Source organism: Meriones unguiculatus, assembly GCF_030254825.1.
Source record: "Meriones unguiculatus strain TT.TT164.6M chromosome X unlocalized genomic scaffold, Bangor_MerUng_6.1 ChrX_unordered_Scaffold_30, whole genome shotgun sequence".
Classification (NCBI taxonomy): Eukaryota; Metazoa; Chordata; class Mammalia; order Rodentia; family Muridae; genus Meriones; species Meriones unguiculatus.
The window spans coordinates 805,562-812,621 of record NW_026843706.1 but is presented as its reverse complement, the minus strand read 5'-3'; the positions used below and the strand labels follow the sequence as shown (position 1 = coordinate 812,621).

At 44.9% G+C, this 7,060-nt stretch overlaps 1 long non-coding RNA gene across 1 annotated transcript; it reads left to right on the top strand.

The window, feature by feature from the left end:
* The first annotated feature begins 1,588 nt into the window (after positions 1–1,588).
* On the top strand, positions 1,589–4,875 carry LOC132651456 (uncharacterized). Its single transcript, XR_009589108.1, has 3 exons — positions 1,589–2,060; positions 3,138–3,173; positions 3,617–4,875. It is a non-coding gene; the product is annotated as an uncharacterized LOC132651456 (long non-coding RNA).
* Positions 4,876–7,060: the final 2,185 nt, after the last annotated feature.

The following is a 7,060-nucleotide window of genomic DNA, read 5'->3' as shown; positions in this document are numbered from 1 at the left end:
GATTTCATATGCATAAAGGTGCCTGTTGGGATCAGCAAGCAGGCATTTCTACAGGCAGCCCCTGGGGCCTGGCAGACCCGGCAGGTATCAGGCATTTGGAAAGACACCCAGACCACCTGCTGACCACCGGAAACCACCTGTGCATGCTCTGGACCACCCTATAAGAGAACTGGGGTCCCTCCCCTTCCTTCTTCTTCTCGCTCCTTCTTCTCTCTTTGTCTGTCTCTCTCTCTCTCTCTATATATATATCTATCTACCTCCCTCTCTGTAACCCCCCTCTACCTAATAAACCTCCCGCGTGGAACCGATCTCGTGGTGTGATCCGTGGAACCTCTGTAACCTCTACATCTCTTTTCTATAATTCCTAACATTGGAGCATTAGGCCGAATTAGGTAACCCCCATTACTTTTACCGAGCACACCAGAGCTTCTGGGGAACCTATTCCTTCCAAATCTGCCTAAAATACCCACTCTCTTGCCTCTAATTCCTTTCAAACTCGCCTCAACATTCTTTCTCCTTCTCTCTAAAACTCCTACTAAACTCCCACCGCCGCTGCTGCCGCTGCTCCTGCTGTCCCCGCAGCCCCTGCCATTCCCGTTGTTTCCGCTGCCGGCCGCCCGCGCCCACCAGGCGTGCCCCGCAGCGGCCCGTGGGCCCGGGCCCCGCGTTGTAGCGCAGCGGGCGGAGACCACAGGATCCTAGCTGGGCCCGCCTCGTCCTGGAGCCCCATCGGTGCCACAGCCCGGCGCCAGCTCCTGGTGCCGCGAGCGCCGTAACTGACTTTTCAAAACTTTCATCAGAGGCTTCCACGTTGCCAGTAACTGGGCGCAGCCATCTTGGCTTTGGGAAAAATGGGCGGGACCTTGGGCATATCAGAGGTTTCCATGTGGCCGGCGCCATCTTTGATTCGGGCAAGGAGGCCCTGCTTCCCATGTGCGTCCCTCTCCCCTGCAATAACCCAGCCCCTTTCCCAAGCTGCTTCTATTTAAACGCCCTCATAATTTTCTCACTGGGTTTATGCTCTTGGGTATCTTATCAATTTACTAAATAAAACCCTGCCATATTGTCTGTGCTAATTAAGGTAAAATTGCAGTTTTTGAGAATGTATCTTGTGGAGAGCTGTTTGTTTGATAAGCTGTTTTGTTTATAAAAAAACATGTTTATGCCCTGTTCTTTACCTTGAGACAAAAAAAGGGGAAGTTTCATCAAGTTCCTTAGAGTTTGTTTGTTACCTGCTACAGGGAAGTTATTTTAAAAAGTTAGGCAGTTTCAGAACTCCTCTTTATAGTAATGTAACTTGCTTTTAGAGTTAATATGATTAAAAAAAAAGAACTGTATTTAAATATGTTATAAATCATTTAAAGGGCTGGTGATTGTTCATTACAAAATGTTTTTTATGCTCTTTTAAGGAAAAAATTCTAGCTGATAGGTTTGGTATGGCTAAAATAATTCTTACAGTTTAAATGCAAAGCTTTTTACTGTTCAATTTTAATGCAAGTGGTAGGAGGAGCAACAAGATTTGCTAGCCTCTCTATAAATTATATCTAATTAAAAGGTTTGCTTTGATTTTAGTTCAAAAAGAGCAGATTTGAAGTCATGCTAAATGCTGCAGTTGAGCCTTACCTAGTCTCCTTGTTTAAGTTTTTTTTAAGGTTAAGCCTAGGATGGGTAACTATGAGGTTTGCCTATTTGTCTTAAAATATATACTTCTAGGACATGCTAAAATTAGAAATGATGACATTCTGTTTTATAGGACACAGTTTAGAGCAGATTATAGAGATACACAAAGAGTAACTCAGATGTGCTGGCCCTCAAGCTTATCAGAGATCTGATGAATATGGCATTTTAACATGTGTAAGCTTATTGTGACAGGAAGTCCCAAAATCCTGACAGTAGCTCCCCCAAGGTCTCCGAGAAGATTTGGGCACAACTACAGATGACTGCAACTCTGGATTGTGGTATGCTAACCACTGGGCAATACTGCCTCAACTGGCCCACTGCTAAGGCCCAGCCAAAACTGTGGACACCTGGAGTCAATGTTTCACGTTGCTAAGGGCGAGGTAAGGCCATTCTCCTGTTTCTTTCTCCACAGAAACAGTCTCTCATCTTATGTGCCTGGCAGAACTGCCTCTGTTCAGGATGCTGTGAGACCACAGGAGCAAGGGACACTGCCTAGGTGATGGACTAACTAGTCATCCCTGTCATTTTGATTGGCACATAAATTAATATACTTATTTAACTTATAATTTATCCTTCTCAGGTCTCTGAACACCTTGACGGCTATGCTAAGCTTACGATAGCTTTGCAGCTACAGAGAAGACAATTTAGATCGACTGTTAGCTCATTAATCAGTTCATTAGCTAAAACCACAGGGTACTAGATCTCTTATTTAAAAGGAAAAGAAAGGTTTGCCTTGCTCACAGGACTCATGTTAGTTGCCTGTGTCTTAAGATAAATAAATGGAGCTTATATAGGGTCTGAGGATACAGGAGTTTAGGTTATAAAAATCTAGAGTGTTGTTATCTGGTCTAAAAAAATGTTTCAGGGTTGATAAATGCAAAAGAGTCTAAATAGGTGTTTTAAGGTATGTGAGTTATATTATAAGATTTTAAAAGTTTTGACATTGATCAATAGAGTTCTCATAAGTTGATGGAGCAATAACTGCTTATTCAGTCACCAGGTTGAGAATAGAGTTCTAATAAGTTGATGGAGCAATAACTGCTTTTTCAGTCACCAGGTTGAGATTTTAATTTCCTTTGTTGGCTTCTAGAGATAGACTTAAAGGTGCTTCTCGTTATGTTAAAAACATCTGTTTAATGTGTATATCTGACCCAAAAGTCATAGCTTTTAGTATGGTATTCTTAATATCTGCCATTTCTGGGGTAGATTTTAACACAGGAATATCTTAAACTTATTCCTTCTAGTTGCTTTAAGTAAGTTTCCCTTTTATTTCATAAAAGGCTTTTGCCTTTTCAGAGTTCACCTTAAAAAGTACTTATGCCGTTAACACATATGTATGTCTACTGCCTTTTTCTCAATACACAGTACAATTATGATACTAACATGTTTAAGGTTTTATCTCTTTCTTAAAACTTAAAAGTAATTCCTGGTTTGGAATTTCCTTTCCCGGCTACCAGACTGCCATTTACTACATACAACCACTGGCTGGATTGGTGAGTTCACTCCATTTTCTCAGCATGCATGCCTCTTGGTAGGGGAAGCTTGACCACAGAGCTCTGGCAGCTTCCTACTATCTTTTGAGACGGGGGACCCCCTCCTCAGCTGTAGCCTTAATTGTCTAGGTTTGACCCTCTATGCTGACTTTCATTTTAGGGCCACACTCTCCCTTGGGCGGTACACCCCCTCTACGGGTTTCTTCCCCCGCTCGCTCGTGCACGCGCTGGCTCGCTTGCTCATGGAAAGGTCCCCTCTCTCCCATACGGCTCTTCTCATTCTTCCTTGGGAGCCTTCTACACACGCTTCTCTCTACATGCTCCTGCACTCGTCCTAGCTAGGCAAGAAGCGTGTTCTCTCGGGTCGTGCCACGGGGCACCTGGCCCTCGATCGCTGGCCAATATCTGACGAGATTTGGACCTGATCGGATCGCTTTCTACAGAGACTCGCCTTCTCCTGGGACGCCATTAGAAGGCCTCCGTCTCTCCCGGCTCCCAATGGACAACAACCATCACCACATCCCTACATAGAGACTTCTCTGCCCCCAATGGGAGATGCCCAGACGCCCGTCCCTCCAGACAAGCTGGAGAATTTCAGGTTTCTATCCCTAGTGCCAGCTGGCACCAGGGCCTCTTAAGTTTACATGCTTCTGTAACTAAACCTCACCTCAATGACAGATCAAAAACAAAGCCTTCTTTAATATTGCCAGTGATTGGGTAAATAAAGTCTCGTCCAGGTAGACAGAGGTTCCCATGTACAAACCTCATCGATCCAAACCTTTCAATGCCTACCTACAGGATTTTCTCTGTTTCAGTGTCCTGCTAGACACAGGTGTCTCCTACAGCCACAACAGCGCCAAAGCAGCTACAGGTGTTCAGCTCTGACCTCACAGACTTCCAACAAGATACAGGTGTTCAGCTCTGACCTTACCAACAAGCTGGACCTGCACCTTCCCTCCCAGCCATGGGTGTTCTCACAGACCTGGAAAAGCATCAAAGAAACCTATTCTTCCTGGACTTCAGCCTTTTGACCTCCCTACATCACCCCCAGTGTCAGCAGGAAGTAGCCAGAAGAGAATCTATGCCCGTTATCCACCTGTTGTTAACAAAAGGCTGAAGTGGTGTGCTTCAGGACCAGGACAAGCAGCTCCAGGTTCTCCCAGTGTTCCCCAGTCCTTCCCTGCTGCCTTGCATGGCTGGCAATTCTCTCTGTTAAAAACCCTCTACCCTAAACCCGCTGCCCTAAATTTTCCAGGGCAGAGACTTCTCTTATTCTTAACCTTACAACCTAACCATTTGTTGTTATTCCCCTCTCAACCTCTTACATGACAACCAAGAGCTGCTTCCAATGAGCCTAAGTTTATATACTTTAACTTACCTTATAAAAGGCAGCCCAAGCTCCCTATTTTTAATTATAGAAAAAAGGGGGTAATGTTGGGATCAGCAAGCAGGCATTTCTACAGGCAGCCCCTGGGGCCTGGCAGACCCGGCAGGTATCAGGCATTTGGAAAGACACCTAGACCACCTGCTGACCACCGGAAACCACCTGCACATGCTCTGGACCACCCTATAAGAGAACTGGGGTCCCTCCCCTTCCTTCTTCTTCTCGCTCCTTCTTCTCTCTTTGTCTGTCTGTCTCTCTCTCTTTCTCTCTCTCTATATATATATCTCTATCTAACTCCCTCTCTGTAACCCCCCTCTACCTAATAAACCTCCCGCGTGGAACTGATCTTGTGGTGTGATCTGTGGACCCGCGTGTAACCTCTACATCTTTTCTATAATTCCTAACAGTGCCCAACGCCAAAGTTTTTCAATTCAAGACCTGACAAGATTCTTAATTTATTTTACACCGAATCCTCTTGATTGCATCAAACTGGGTTTGGGATCGTCGGGCCTGTGTTTGGTTGCAAACAGACAGGGCCTAAAATCTGGCCCACACCTCTGTTTTGCTGAGTGTAGCAACTTGACCAGGAGTTGTAATGCTTTGGTATCTGGCATAGGTTTTGGAGAGCCGACTTCTACTGACACTGGTGACATCATGCTAAAAGAGCTAAACTGTAACACTTATGGAAAACCTTTTCCACACCCCTTAGAGCACTCAGACCTCACCCTAAGGTGCTCTAGCTGCCTCTGAGTGAAATGGAACCCCATTCTTCATCTGGAAGCCGAGTTCCAGGATCCCAGCTGGAATCCAGGCCCCTGCCAAATGGAGAATGACAGGAAAGCCTAGACTTCTTTTCTCCTTCAGAAGTCCTCTTTCTCTATAGATCATACCATAGACTTGCACTGTAGTAAAAGTATGTTGACTGTCCTTATGTATGATGGTAGACGTTTCTTTTTTCCACCTGATCATTCAGTTCTGCTCTTTGAGCTGAGGTACCTGGCTTGGGCCCACATTATTTCTGTTAAAGTAACTACTGACACATCACCTGCATCGTAATACCCCTTTGTTACTGTTTTGTCTGCAAGACTGGGAACTAAAACCAGGGCTGACTTGCCCCTGCCAGCCAGCCTTGTAATACTCTTCCAGGACCAACAGGGGGCAGTGCTGCCTTGGCTGTTCTTTGGAAAGCAGGCTGCTGCCTGGCATTTCCTGCCCTTCAGTTCTTCAAGCTAGAGAGGTTGACTCTGAGGTGGGCTACTGGAGCCAATTTAAGGTCAGTAGTGGAAGTTGGCAGCTGTGGTCATTGTTCTGATGCTGCATCTCAGTTGCATCTTTGATACCTCAGGGCACGGGCCTCCTACTTCTACTTCCCCTGAGACACCTTTTCTTTCACTCTAGGCAGAAACTGATCTTCCTGGTTACTAGGGCAGGGGTGAGGCCTCCTCAGGCAGAGACAGCAGCAGGTAGAAATTTGCACTCTTTCAAGGCTTTGTTATTTAGAGGGAACTAAGATAGACTAGTTATTTTTTCTGAAATGTCAGCTTCCAAACCTGTTCCACAGTGAGTCTCTCTTGCTCTTTTGCTGTCAGTGCTGTGAGTGAAGGCTCCATGCTGATTTGTGACATTAACCGGGCAGGTAGAAGAAAGTCTCATAATTTCTTAATTCAGGTGATAAACTAAAAAGTGATTATCTGGGACCATAATCCTCTTCTCCTAAAGTAAATGGCATTTCCTGTTAGAGTCCCACTGTGTTCTCTCACCCCATGTTTTAGAAATGAAGCTTCCAGGAGCCAGGACTGTACCTCAGTTGGTTAGGGTACTTGCCCAGTGTACATGAAGACCTGAATTTGATTCCCAGTAGCGAATAAACTGAAAGTGGTGGTGCATCCTTGGAATCTCAGTTCTCCAGAGGTAGAGGCAGGTAAACCAGAATTTCATGGACCTCTCCAGCTTCATAGTGAGTTTGAGTCCAGTGTGGGAATATGGGATACATGAGACTCTATGCCAAAAAAAGGGGAGGGGCAGTAAGCTTGTTCAGAGGGTAAAGGCATTGACCACACAAACCTGGTCCCCTGAGTTCCATCAATAATACTTAAAGGTGGAGGATAGAAGTGACCTCCATACACACTGTGAGCATGCATACACAAAAATATTTATTTTGAAAGAGAAGGAAATTGAGTAAGTTGCCTCCCTTCTGAATGGGTAGAGAGGCACAAATAAAAAATCATTCATGTAGAAATTTTAAATGAGGTGTTAAATACTGTAAGGGATACATAACCACAAAAAGACCCAACAAAAGAGAAAGAGGGAGAGAGAGAGAGAGAGAGAGAACTTCAGACCTATCTCTCTTAGGAACATTGACACAAAAATATTCAATGTTATACTTGCTAACCGAATCCAAGAACACATAAAAGATATCATCCACCATGACCAAGTAGGCTTCATCCCAGGCATGCAGGGTTTGTTCAACACATAGAAATCCTTCAACGTAATCCACCATATA